Source organism: Triturus cristatus, chromosome 4_2 (assembly GCF_964204655.1).
Source record: "Triturus cristatus chromosome 4_2, aTriCri1.1, whole genome shotgun sequence".
Classification (NCBI taxonomy): domain Eukaryota; kingdom Metazoa; phylum Chordata; class Amphibia; order Caudata; family Salamandridae; genus Triturus; species Triturus cristatus.
Genome location: NC_140586.1, coordinates 357,230,036 through 357,243,155, shown reverse-complemented (window position 1 = coordinate 357,243,155; position 13,120 = coordinate 357,230,036). Strand labels below are relative to the sequence as shown.

At 47.0% G+C, this 13,120-nt stretch overlaps 1 protein-coding gene across 1 annotated transcript in view; it reads right to left on the bottom strand.

The window, feature by feature from the left end:
* Window positions 1–13,120, bottom strand: part of ACBD6 (acyl-CoA binding domain containing 6) — a 299,090-nt gene that overhangs the window by 70,226 nt on the left and 215,744 nt on the right. The gene's annotated exons all lie outside the window — the stretch shown is intronic.

Here is a 13,120-nt window from a genome sequence, read left to right as displayed (position 1 = left end):
TACTAGCCAAAAATGCTGTTGTACCATACCATGTACTTATTCATTTGCTTGTTACTGAGTATGCTGTTTATTGAAAAATGTCAATAAAGATTAAAAAAAATATATATATATATGATATGTACTTAAATGCCATTTAGAGCAGTATCTCGGCGCACCAGTAGGTTGCTCGTTCGGTTCTGTATTGTTTGCAGCGCCCACGCCGGAATTAACGTGGGGGTGCCAATAAAGGCGCCACCCCAATGGGCAGACCAGAAGCGTGGATCCATAAATGCTGCTGATGTACCAGTGTGTAGACCAGGGTTACCCTACATAAAGGAATCTCTTTGCAGATTGGGGAGGATGGGCAAGTTGGTAAGCAGTCTGTGGCTAGATAGAGTCTCTATCAGACTTTTAGCCGCAAATTCCTTACCTTACAATAATACCCAAGCAATAACTCTCCGGAGGTGGGTCTTGAACAGATTTAGACCAGAAATCCTGGAGGATCGAGCAGGCAAAGTGCCATCACGATGGACATGACTGTACAAGCAGTTGTGCTTGGTATACATGTGCAGAAATGCCCACGTTGCAGCCTGACAGATGTCCAGGTCTGGCACTCTGTTAGCTAACGCAGTTGTCCCAGCTTTGGCTCTGATGGAATGAGTATGCAAGCTCTTAGAGGGTTGCTCTTTGGCTAATATGTACAAGATTTTAATGCAGAGCATAGTCCATCTGAAGATGGTCTGTCTCTGCATGATCCTTCCTTTCTTCGCCACAGCAAACCCAATGAAGAGTTGATTGTCCACCCAAAAGTCTTTGGTATGATCAAGGTAGAATGATAGTGCTCTTTTGGGGTCCATGCAGTGGAGTCACTCATCATCTCTGGAAGGTTCAGGCAGAGCAAAGAAGGTTGGCACTGCAATGGTCTGGCCTACATGAAAAGGCGTTACCGCTTTCGATAGGAAAAAGACACATGTTCTCAGAACCAGTTTATCTGGGTAAAAAAAGTTGTATGAGGAGAGTGCACAGAGTGTGTGCAATTCGCTTACTCTCCTGGCCAATGTAATGGCCACTACGAACACAGTTTTAATGGTCAGCAGACGGTAGGCCCATTGTGCATAGGCTCGAAGGGCAAGCACATCAAGAAGGGAAGTACAAGAACCAAGTGCCATTGGGGCATGATGAAAGGTGTTGGAGGGAAAACAAGTCATAACAGGTGATTTAAATAGGGAAGGTTGGCCTAGGTACCACAAGGATGCAGATATGGCCGAAAGATACCATTTAAGGGTGCCCAAAGCAAAGCCTTGCTGGGCTAATAGGAGAACAAATAACAAAACTTTAGACAAAGGTGCAGAAAAGGGATTAACATTTTGATGGCACACCAATTCACAAATTGTCCCATAAGTAGACGTAAACTGTCTTGGTTGAGGGATGATTGGCTGCCAGAATGAGATCAGACTTCTCGAGGAAGGTCAAAGACTGTCAACTGTAACCGCTCAATCTCCACGCATGAAGGCGGAGCATGTGTAGGATAGCGTTCAGGACCCTGCCCTGTTGCTGTGACAGTACAGCCTCCATAAGGGGCAGCCCGATCGGAGGATCGATGCTCGTGCTCAACAGTTTGGGATACCATACTGTCCATGCCCATTTCGGAGTCACAAGAATGAGTTGGGGCCCAGTCGCTCTTGATCTTCTTGAGAACTCTGGACAGGAGTGGTATCAGAGAGAGGCATACAAGAGGTCTGTTATCCACTCGAGACGAAAAGCATCTCCAAGTAAGCATTGCCTTGGAAACTCCTACGTGAAGAAGTGCTGACATTGCATCTTCTCTTCAGAGGTGGGGAAGAACCTTGGTAGATATATTCACCACTGCTGAGAACTTGAACTACCTCTGGAAGGAAATGCCATTTGTGATCCGCTAGGCATCGACAGCTGAGTTCTTCCACTTTGGTGATGAAACAGCCCACCAAAAGTCGAACCACCAGGGAAATGCTTGGACGTCCCAGCCATGCCGAGAGAGGCAGAGCCGCGATGGAAGGAAAAAAGCTTTTCAATGCCAGACTTATCGCTCTCAGCGCCAACAGATTTATGTTGAGCTCAACCTCCATCGGAAACCAGTGTCCACGGATCTACACCTCTCCTATATGGCTGCCCCAGCACAGGAGTAAAGCATTTGTCACTACAGTCAGCTCGGGGGGGGGGGGGGGGGGGGGGGGGGTTCTCCAGTATTGGTGTCTTTCATAGATTCACATGCTTGAATATTCCCCGTCGTCGGAGTGGGAGTCCCACGGTAAATAATATAGCAATATATACAGTAATAATATACATATATGTATATATACAAGTAATTATATAAAAACAGAGATATAAGTAGGTGATAAACATCAAGAATGTCCCTATATGAAATCTCCATAGAGATACATGAAGAGAGAAAAAAGACATTCGCAGTCTATCTCTGTCATTATGTTGGTCCAAACTACAGCCAATCAGGCGTCAGCTCCCCTCTATGAACCTTCTCCTCAGAGCTCCTCACCTCAGATTTTCGTCGCACCAGAGTGACTTTAGAGTGTATGAGGAGAAGGGAGCCTCTGAAGGGAGGAGGGAGGGTCGCATGTGAATCTATGAAAGACACCAATACTGGAGAACCACCTGTTTACAGGTAAGTAACAATTGTTCTTCTCCAGTATTGGGGTGTCTTTCATAGATTCACATGCTTGAATATAAAATAGCTAGCAGTAACAATTACCATTGTTTTCATAATGATACGAAAACTGGAATCGTAATGACAATCAACATCCTTATATATATATATATAAGATGTTATTCAAAATCTATATAAATGCAAACGACACCATTATTCAACGTAAATGGAAACAATATGGAGGAGGGAAGGAAGAGGCTCACCTTATTTAAAAAGATTGCGAAGCACTGCCTGCCCAACTGCAGCATCCTCCTCGTTTAAAGTCGCCAAGCAGTAGTGTCTTGTAAAAGTATGTCTGCTCGACCATGTAGCTGCTCTGCAGATTTGATGCAAAGGCACTCCAGCAAATAAGGCGGTTGAGGATGACATTGCTCTAGTGGAGTGAGCCCTCACTGGTGACTGCAAAGGCTTGTTCGCCTTTTGATGGCAGAAGGCGATGGCTGCTGAAACCCAACGTGCAATGGTTGGTTTTGTAACTGGACGCCCCTTGTGAAACCGTCCATAAGCTATGAAGAGCTGGTCAGATTTTCGAAAAGAAGCTGTTCTGCTGATGTAGAACTTTAAGCACCGTTTCACATCCAGGGAATGTAACCTTTGCTCCGCAGGTGTTTGAGAATTAGCAAAGAAAGTCTTTAACCCCTTCAGTGCCCATGACGAGCTGGACTCGTCATGGGCTGCGGTGGCGCTGTGCCCATGACGAGTCCAGCTCGTCATGAACTCCGCCCGCTAATAAAAAGCGCGGCACTGGGCGGGGAAAGGGGCGGGCATGCAAGGGGTTAAGATGACTGGTTCATTCATATGAAAATCTGAAGGCACCTTAGGCAAGAATGTTGGATTAGTGCGTAACTACTGAATCTGGTTTGAACTGTAGGAAAGGAGGATTGATAGTAAAAGCGTGGATGTCACTGACGCGACGTGAAGACGTTAGTGCTAGAAGAAGAGCCACCTTCCATGTCAGGTACTTCAAATCGACGTTATGTATTGGTTCGAACGGTGGTCTCATTAATTGTGCCAACACGATGTTAAGGTGCCACAATGGAGGAGGGCATCTAACAGGTGGAAATTTACGAAACAACCCTTTGAAGAATTGATGCATTATCCTTGAAGAACAAAGGGAAGTTGAACCATCCTGACGGAAACGCGAAATTGCCGCCAGAAAAACTCTCAAAGTTGCATGAGAAAGTCCGGACTTAGCCAATTGTAAGAAGAACGATAGCAATTGTTCTGGTGTAGAGTGAATTGGATGACCCCAGTAGATGCACACCAATGGCAGAATCTCCTCCATTTCAACTTGTACGTTTTCACCATAGAAGGGGCCCTCGCCTGAGCCAAGATGTTTCTACAGTCCTGTGGAATGTCTAGATGGGCAAATTCACAGTGCTCAGGTTCCAAGCTGATAAGCTCAGTGATGAGGGATTCGGATGAAAATTTTTCCCCTTGCTCATTGTAAGTAGATCTGCACGGGGATGTAGAAGGATTGGTTCGCATTGGGAAAGTAGGAGTAACTCTGAAAACCATGCCTGTCGAGGCCATCGTGGGGCTATGAGCAGTAGATGGCAGGGCTGCCTCTGCATCTTCCACAGAACTCGCGGTACGAGAGGGATTGGGGGAAAAGCGTAGGCAAACAGATTGCACCAGTTCATCAAAAGGGCATTGCCCCGTGACCCTTGATGGGGATGCCAGCTTGCATAATCTCGGCATTTCCGGTTCTCCGGTGTGGCAAAGAGATCCAGCTGTGGACGACCCCATTGTCGAAATATCATCTCTAGAGTTGGCTGATGTAACTCCCATTCGTGGGTCGACGAGGAGGACCTGCTCAGGGAATCCGCTAGGATATTGGATACCCCTGGTAGATGAACTGCTGCAATTGTGATGCGATGGTCGAGAGACCAATCCCAGATCGACTGAGCTAGTCGCGACAGTTTCGGAGATTTTGTTCCGCCCTGCTTGTTGATGTAGTGCATGCAGGTTGTATTGTCCGTCTGTATTAGGACTGTCTCTCCTTGGATTAAAGGAAGGAACGACTTGAGAGCTAGAAATATAGCCATGAGTTCCAGCCTGTTGATGTGCCAGGTTTTTTGACACATCGCCCACTTCCCCTTTACTGACAAAACCTCCAAATGAGCACCCCATCCTTCTAGAGAGGCGTCTGTTGTTATTGTCATGTCTGGTACTACCGACAGAAATGAAATTCCTTTTGTTAAATTTAATGGTTGTGTCCACCATTTGAGTGCTGAGTCCATACTGTCTGTGACGTTCACAACGTCGTTGAACGACCCAGTAACTTGCCGCCATTGGACGTCTAGTTCCTCCTGTATGGGGCGTGTCTTAAATCTGCAATGAGGGATCAAGGCAATGCCCGATGACGCCATCCCTATAAATGACTTTAATAGTCTTACTGAAACTGACCTTTTTGATCTTATAAGGGACACCACTCGAAGAATCCTTTGAAGACGGTCTTGGGAGAGAAACGCCTTCGTTGACACTGTATCCAATGTTGCACCTAGAAATTCCCTGCGATGAGAGGGTTGTAGATGGGACTTTATTGCATTTATGGATAGTCCTAAGGAGCGAAACACCTCTTGACAAAGACGTGTATCCCGTAAAAGTTGATTTTCCGATTGTGATTTTAGGAGACAGTCGTCCAGATAAGGAAAGATTTGAACACCCTGGAGACGTAGGAAAGCTACCACAGGAGCGAGCACTTTTGTGAACACTCGAGGGGCTGACCGTAGACCGAATGGTAACACCTTGAACTGGAAATCCTTTCGACCTACTCGAAAGCGTAGAAATTTCCGATGTCGATGTAATTTGGGGATATGAAAATATGCATCTTGGAGGTCGATTGTCGCCATGAAATCTCCTTGTGAGAGTAAACGCAAGATCTCGACAAGCGTCAACATACGAAAGGATTGCTTCTTTAGATACTTGTTGAGGGCCCTCAGATCTAGTATTGGCCTCCATTCCCCATTCTTCTTGGTGATAAGGAAGAATCGGGAATAAAATCCTTTCCCTCTCTGAGATCTTGGTACCACCTCTATGGCTCCCTTGCGTATTAACAGTTAAACTTGATGAAAAAGTTCTTTGATATGAGCCGGCGGTGGTCCGGTAGGTGGCGTGGGTGGGGGAATTTCGATTAACTCTAGCGTGTGACCTTTTTCTACAATGTCCAGAACCCAACGGTCCTTTGTTATGGAGGACCATTGAGAACAGCACAGTGAGATTCGACCTCCAATTTTCTGGGACTGACACAAGTCATTGTCTTTTAGAATTGGAACCTCTGTACGAGGATTTTCCTCTGTAATTCTTGGAAGACTGCTGCCGAGAGGACTGTTGCTGATTGTAGGTATACCGATTGGAACCCTGGTTGTATGGCCGGTATTGATTGCTTCCTCTTGGAAAATTAAAGGAGGTGCCGCGTCCGCGTGCACCCCGAAATGGCTGCTTTCGAAATTGCAATGTACCTAGAGAGCGAGCAGTCTCTGTATCTTTTTTGATCGATTGGAGAGCTTCATCCACATGGTCTCCGAATAAAGATTCTTCGTCGTATGCCATATCCAATATTTTTGCCTGCACTTCCTGGCGAAAAGATGTTGAGCGTAACCAACCTTGTCTGCGCAATACCGCAGCTCCAGCGAGTTGGCGGAAACCTGTACAGGCGATGTCCACTGCACAGTCGATTATTTCTGCAGATGTACTCTCTCCCTCTTGAAGAAGCTTCACAGCTTCAATTCTAGATGCCTCAGGTAACATTTCAACCAACGCCGCTATATCTGCCCATATTTGACGGTCGTAACGACCTAAAATGGCTAAGGCATTAGCCGCTCTTACAGTGGTGGAAGCCATTGATGAAAGTTTTCGCCCTATGGCATCCATGCGACGTCCATCACGATCAGGTGGTGCAGTGATTGCAGATGCAGGGTTTCTAGCCCGACGTTGCGCAGCCTGTGTAATTACAGAATCTGGTTTTGACTGACCAGTGAGGCATGCTGGAGCTCCTACTGGAGATTTATACTTTTTCTCCAACCTAGGTACCTGTGCCGGAAGGCTATTTGGTGTCTTCATTATCTTTTTGCCCTCATCCCAAATGAATTCGATAATGGGGATTGTATGTGTCTGCTTGTAAGGTTGATTTTTAAAGTCATACAGAAAACAATCCTCTTCTCTATGTTCCGTTGTTAATTTGAACCGTTGGGCTGCTCTATCCATCAGCTGGTGAAAACTTGCAATGTCGACAGGTGGTGAGTCTCCAGGTGCTACAGGAGAGGGAGATGGTGTTTGGGCATGGTAGTCATCCCACTCCTCCATATCATCATCGCCACCATCATCCAGGATCTCACCATCTTCCTTGTCTTGAGGAACTTCCTCATCACTGTCATGATGAATTAATGTTCGAGCCGATGATTGTCTCAGCGGAACTGAAGGTGTTATAACTGGCACTGGCTCCGACACAGGTGTTGGTACCACTGGAACAGCAGGAACTACAGATTCTTGTGGTGATAAAGGAAAACGCCGATTATAATCATCCAGCATGAGTTGGAGATTTGTAATAAGCGACAATGGTAACGTCGCAGTTTGTCCTTCCGTAGCAATTTCTTCCTGATAAAAACGTTCCTCGTCCTCACTACTTTCATCCTGGCATTTTATTATTAAATCCGATGGACTGTGTGCTGTTCCGAACGATTCAGGTAAACCTTCTCCTGACTCTTGATCTGAATCAGTTGCGAACAAAGGTGAAGGAAGTTGGGAATCATCTAAAGGTATGACCTCACCAGACATATTCTGTTGACCACTTGGAGGCAATGGCAACAAAGGTACAGTGGCAAAGGACGAAGTAGTCGCTGAAGACGCGGAAGAAATATTTGTATTCATTGACTTCTGCGTAGAAGTTGTTCTTTTAATCTTTATTTTCACCGACGAGATTGCCGTCGACGGGGTCGAAAGTACAGAGGCCTCTGTCGACATCTTCGTAGATGGAACCGTCGACGGAACCAGCGTCGACGAACTCAGTGTCGACGGAACCACCGTCGCCGGAACGGTCGTCGATGGAACGGTCGTCGACGGAACTGTCGTCGACGGAACTGTCGTCGACGGAACTGTCGTCGACGGAACTGTCGTCGTCGACTGGAACGACGACGAGGTCTTTTTCTTCGCATGAATCGACGACGTAAGCGTCGTCGAGACAGATTTTGCAGTCTTCGACGACGATGCAATAGGCAACACTGACGACACAGTCTTTATAGTACTGATAATCATCGTCGACGCCGATAACGTCGACGGGACCGCCGTCGACGACCATGATGCTGACGTCGTCGTCAGAGTCACCGTCGACGAGCAGGAAATGGCGGATTTCGTCGTCGGAAGTCTCGTCGACGATGAAGCCAATTTTTTTACCAGAAAATTGGGAAGTCGATGCCTCAGCAGCCTGAGAGCTATGTCTCGTGGGCGATATCGCAGTAGCCATGGAAGAGGACATGGCAGATGTCAAAGACAGAGACATTTTCTTCTTCTTAAGGAAAGGAGAAGGAAGATCTTGTACACTACTGCGTTTTGAGGCTGTGTGGGAACGGCCAGAAGTAAAGCTTTCTACGTCAGAAACCACTTCATCCTTATCTTTTAGTCTCTGGAGCCACAACAAGAGACGGCCTTCCCTGTCTTTAAGAGTTTTTGTAGAAAAAGTTCTACAGAATTTACATTTACCCACTTCATGATCCGGGTAAAGACAGTAAATGCACTTACTGTGTGGGTCTTCTGAATATAAACGTAGCTTTCCACAAGAGGAACAAGGTCTAAACAGAGACTTTTTACTTGAAGACATGCTGAAAAGAAAAAACTGAGCAGAGCTCAGGGAGACTCCCTTTCACACGACGTGCGGTAGAAAATCTGAGGTGAGGAGCTCTGAGGAGCAGGTTCATAGAGGGGAGCTGACGCCTGATTGGCTGTAGTTTGGACCAACATAATGACAGAGATAGACTGCGAATGTCTTTTTTCTCTCTTCATGTATCTCTATGGAGATTTCATATAGGGACATTCTTGATGTTTATCACCTACTTATATCTCTGTTTTTATATAATTACTTGTATATATATATATATACACATGTATATTATTACTGTATGTATTGCTATATTATTTACCGTGGGACTCCCACTCCGACGACGGGGAATATTCAAGCATGTGAATCTATGAAAGATACCCCAATACTGGAGAAGTCTGCCGCTGATCCAAACGCGGTTTATCACCACTGTAGGTCTCTTGGAGTTCCCTCAGATATTTGGACCAGGTTGGCGAGATTCCCCTGATGCTGTGCACATTGGGACTTCAGGTCCCAATGCAGAGCTTAATATGCCATCGGGCACATATTACCAGCCTCAGAATCAGGTTTACCAAATTCTAGGATAGAGGCTTAAACATTGGAATCATAGCCTGAATATCCTAAGCTCTCTGTTCCAGAGCACAGGTCCGAAAGTGCACTGTATCCAGAACAGCTAAGATGAAAGGGAACGTCTGAGAGGGAGTCAGGTGCCACTTTGGTACGTTGTTAGTGAACGTCATCGAATACAGGATTTCCACTGTAGTCTGGAGGTGGAAATGACTGCCTACGGTGTGCCCGCTTTTAACAACCAACCGTCGAGATAGGGGAAGACTGGAACCCCTAACCTCGGCAGGTGTGCTGCAACCACTGCCATGAACACCCTGATAATGTTCATGGTCCACAGTGAACTGAAGGTAGCGCTTGTGGGCAGGCAGGACGGGAATGTGGTAATAGACGTCCTGCAAGTCCAACACTACCATCCAGTATTGAGAGTCTAGAACAGACAGAATTAGAGCTAATGTGAGCATCTTGAATTTCTCCTTCTTCAGGAAGAAATTGAGAGGGCGAAGGTCTAAAATAGGGCAGATTCCTCCGCCCTTCTTGGTCACCAGTAAGTAGTGGGAATGGCAACCGTGACCTACTTCTGATGCTGGCACCCTTTTGAAGGCACTTTTGGCCAAAAGAGTCTGAACTTCCTAATAGAGGAGGGAGAGGTGGTCCTCTGTGAGCCGGACTGGGGATGGAGGCATGGGCAGTGGGGTTTCAAGCAAAGGGATGGAGTAACCCCGCTGAACAATCTGTAGTACCCACTTGTCCAATGTTATGGACTGCCAGTGGGGCAGGTGATGACGGATCCTGCTGCCAACTTGGTGTCTGTGATGATATGAGGGCAAACCAAAGTGGTTTGAAGGCTGAGGCTGCCAGGGGGTGGCGAAGTGGGTGGATCTCTGGCGTAGTGTCCAATGCAGCCTGCGGGAACTACATCCGCAGCCATGAAATAACTTGGGAGTCTGTTGGCCTTGGTGGCTGGGCAGAAATGGAAGCATTTGGTAGCACCTGCCATAGCTTCAGAAGGAGCGAATGGCAGAATAGGGTTGATGGAGTGGCCCAAGGACATGGCAGTGGCTTGGCTGGCCTTAAAGTGCTCCAGCGCTGATACTGCCTTGTCGCCGAAGAGTCTGGAGCCATCAAAGGAGGCCTGGACATGTCACCAAAAGCCAGTAGATCTTAGCCAGGGGTGGTGTTTGAGTGCCATGGACGATGCATTAGCTCTGCCTAGCGAGTCGGTCGTATCCAGTCCGCAGCGAATGGCGACCTTTGCTGCGTTTATGCTATTTGCAATAGCCTATAGCAGTATGGCTCTGGCCTCCTCAGAGACCTTGGGCAGCACTTGTACAACTGAATCCAAAACTGTGTGGGTGTATCGGCCAAAGAAGCAGGCGGTGTTCACAAAATTCAGTATTAGGGTGGTGGAAGAGAAGATCCTTTTGCCAAAGGTATCCAGCCGCTTGGACTCCCTATCTGGTGGTGCAGTAGGGAAAGCTCCTGAGTTAAAATATGGAGATGGAGGCCTGGACAACCAGACTCTTCGGGATGGGTTGCTGGGCGAGGAAAGCTGGGTCCCTGGGAGTGGGGTAATAGCATCAGGCAATTGTTTAGTGCACAGAAGTCCCTGTGCAGGGCTTTGCCCATGCCCGAGCAGGACATGAGTAGGAGTGGCATTAAAAGGGAGGAAAGGTTCTGTGGAGGCGACTCCCAGCTAAAGGCCCTATGACAAGACGTTCATCTTGACTGCCACTGAGGACCATTCAAGTTTTGGCTACGCAGGCCCAGGTCTGTAAATACATAAAAGCCATGAAAAAACGACAGAGCTCTAGGCCCCAACAGCCTTCCAGCCGGCATATTTAAATGTGCTCTGGAGCACTGGGCAAGATGTTAACCCCCCTTATCAACCAAGCTTACATTGCGCCGCACACCCCAGATTCATGGAGGGGCTACATCCTATGCTCGATCTTCAAAAAAAGAGACCCGACAATTCCATCCAACTATCTACTTATAGCCCTCCCGGACCTAGAGGCCAAAGCCTACGCCTGCTCTATTCTCAAACAGCTAGAGGAATGGGTCGCGGAAAATCACATCTTGCCTTTCATTCAAACTGGGTTTCGGGCTGCCGCCTCAACAATTGATAACATCACTGCACTTGCCATTTTGAATCATTGAGCTGCCAAAAAAGCCAGTCTACACTCTTCAACCATTTCATTGACTACAGCACAGCATTCGACAAGGTGGACCTTAACAAGCTTTGGAGGGAACTAAACATGTGAGGGTTACCCTGGCAATTGCTCGGGCCATCATCTCTCTGCACTCAAACACCGAGGTTGTGCGAGAACAGGACCAAACACTGTAACCTCTAAAATCACAACTGATGACAGCCTAAATCAGGGGTGCGTACTTGCCCCTCTCCTTTTCAACCTGTACACAGCTGATCTGGACAAATGTTTGGAGAGCAGTTGCCTGATACCTCTACAATTTGGCCACTCAAATCTACAATTTACAATATGCTAACGACATCGTCATAATGGACTACACCACAGCCAAAATCGAACGGACCCTAAGCAAACTCCAGGAATACAAAGAAGCCAACTTACTCACAATCAACGAGGACAAGACCAAAGTCCTGATGTTTGGTCATAACAAAAAGAAGAAACTTCTTACATGGGGCATGGGGACTGCAACAATGAAAACAACCACGAAAGACAACTATCTGGGGGTAAGGTTTAACGAGACCTCCAGACCAATGCCCCACCTAGCTGTCCTGAATAAGAAAGACTGAGCCATCATATACAGCGGACCGGTTTCCATCAGATCTTAAACTGGGCCTTTGCTGTTCCCGTACTGAAGGTCACGAAGGCCTCTCCTTCCGGCGCTACACTATGGGCAAAAGGATTTCCCTGAGGCCTGCACCCCCAGCCTAGAACACACTCAATGCATGGCCTACAAGAGAGTATTTCAACTGCCAGATACATACGGAGGGACCAGACTATGCTTGGAACTGGGCCTTCCAAGATAATCCCTCACCTGTGAGGCCGACACCTTGAAATTGTAAATAAGGGCCCTAAAAGAACCTCCAAACACACTCAAAGCTCGTCTAAAAGAGACATTTAAGTGTCCTGGGAACCCTTGGCATCGAAGTTCAAAAAGCAATAGCATCTCTACAAATCGAAGGTCCAGAGTTAAACTCAGTTTCTATCCTTTACACAGTCCGGAAAAGGATTATCAACAGGCAGTTGAAATCAACCTCACTCTTGCTGGACACCCGCTCCTTAAAGTCCTCAAACATCTCATCTCCCTTGAGAAATACCCTACTTAACTGGTAAGCCAGAGCCATACCCCTCAGACGGCATAAACAGATAGGTACGCAGAGACATTTTATTTATGCACTTATAAAGCCTACCCGTGGCTGACTTTAACCCATGGGCCCAACCGGGCAAGGCGGGGGACTGCAGACTCTGTAATTATAAGAAATAATCATGGTTACACCTTCTGTGCGGTTTTCCAATGCTCGCCGCCATCAGGAGATCTCTCCTGAAACCAATTTACCTAAACAAGGAAATATACTCTTGCCTGGAGGCTTTGTCACTGTGCTTCTCCCACACAGACGCAAGACCACTATCGAGGTGCGGTAAATATATCAAGAAGCTTGAGGACCCACTCTGACCCCGTCCTGCAGATCCTCACTCTGTTATTTTCTCTCAAAAACTGACAACGGACTACCGCAGGGCGAGCTATAGAATTAGGAAATGGCGCAGCAAAGGTCTCACAGATTAAGAACAACATACTAAGAGGGAAAGTGGTCCCCCTTGCCACCCCCCCATCACTCTCATCCCCAATATGCATCTCGTAACCAGACTGACGTAATTTTAACCCCCCTCTCCCCCAACACACTTCAGGAGCATCAATATTTGCACTTTGCACTTTAATTGTTTTACCCACTGCCCCAAGTTAAACGATAAAATAAAATTCTTTGAATACTTGCGGGAAACAAAATGATGGGTTATGTGAGTGGCAAGAGAGGAGGTAAATGGGGGGGGGGGCGAGGAGTGAATCCCACTTCAAATAATTAAGGG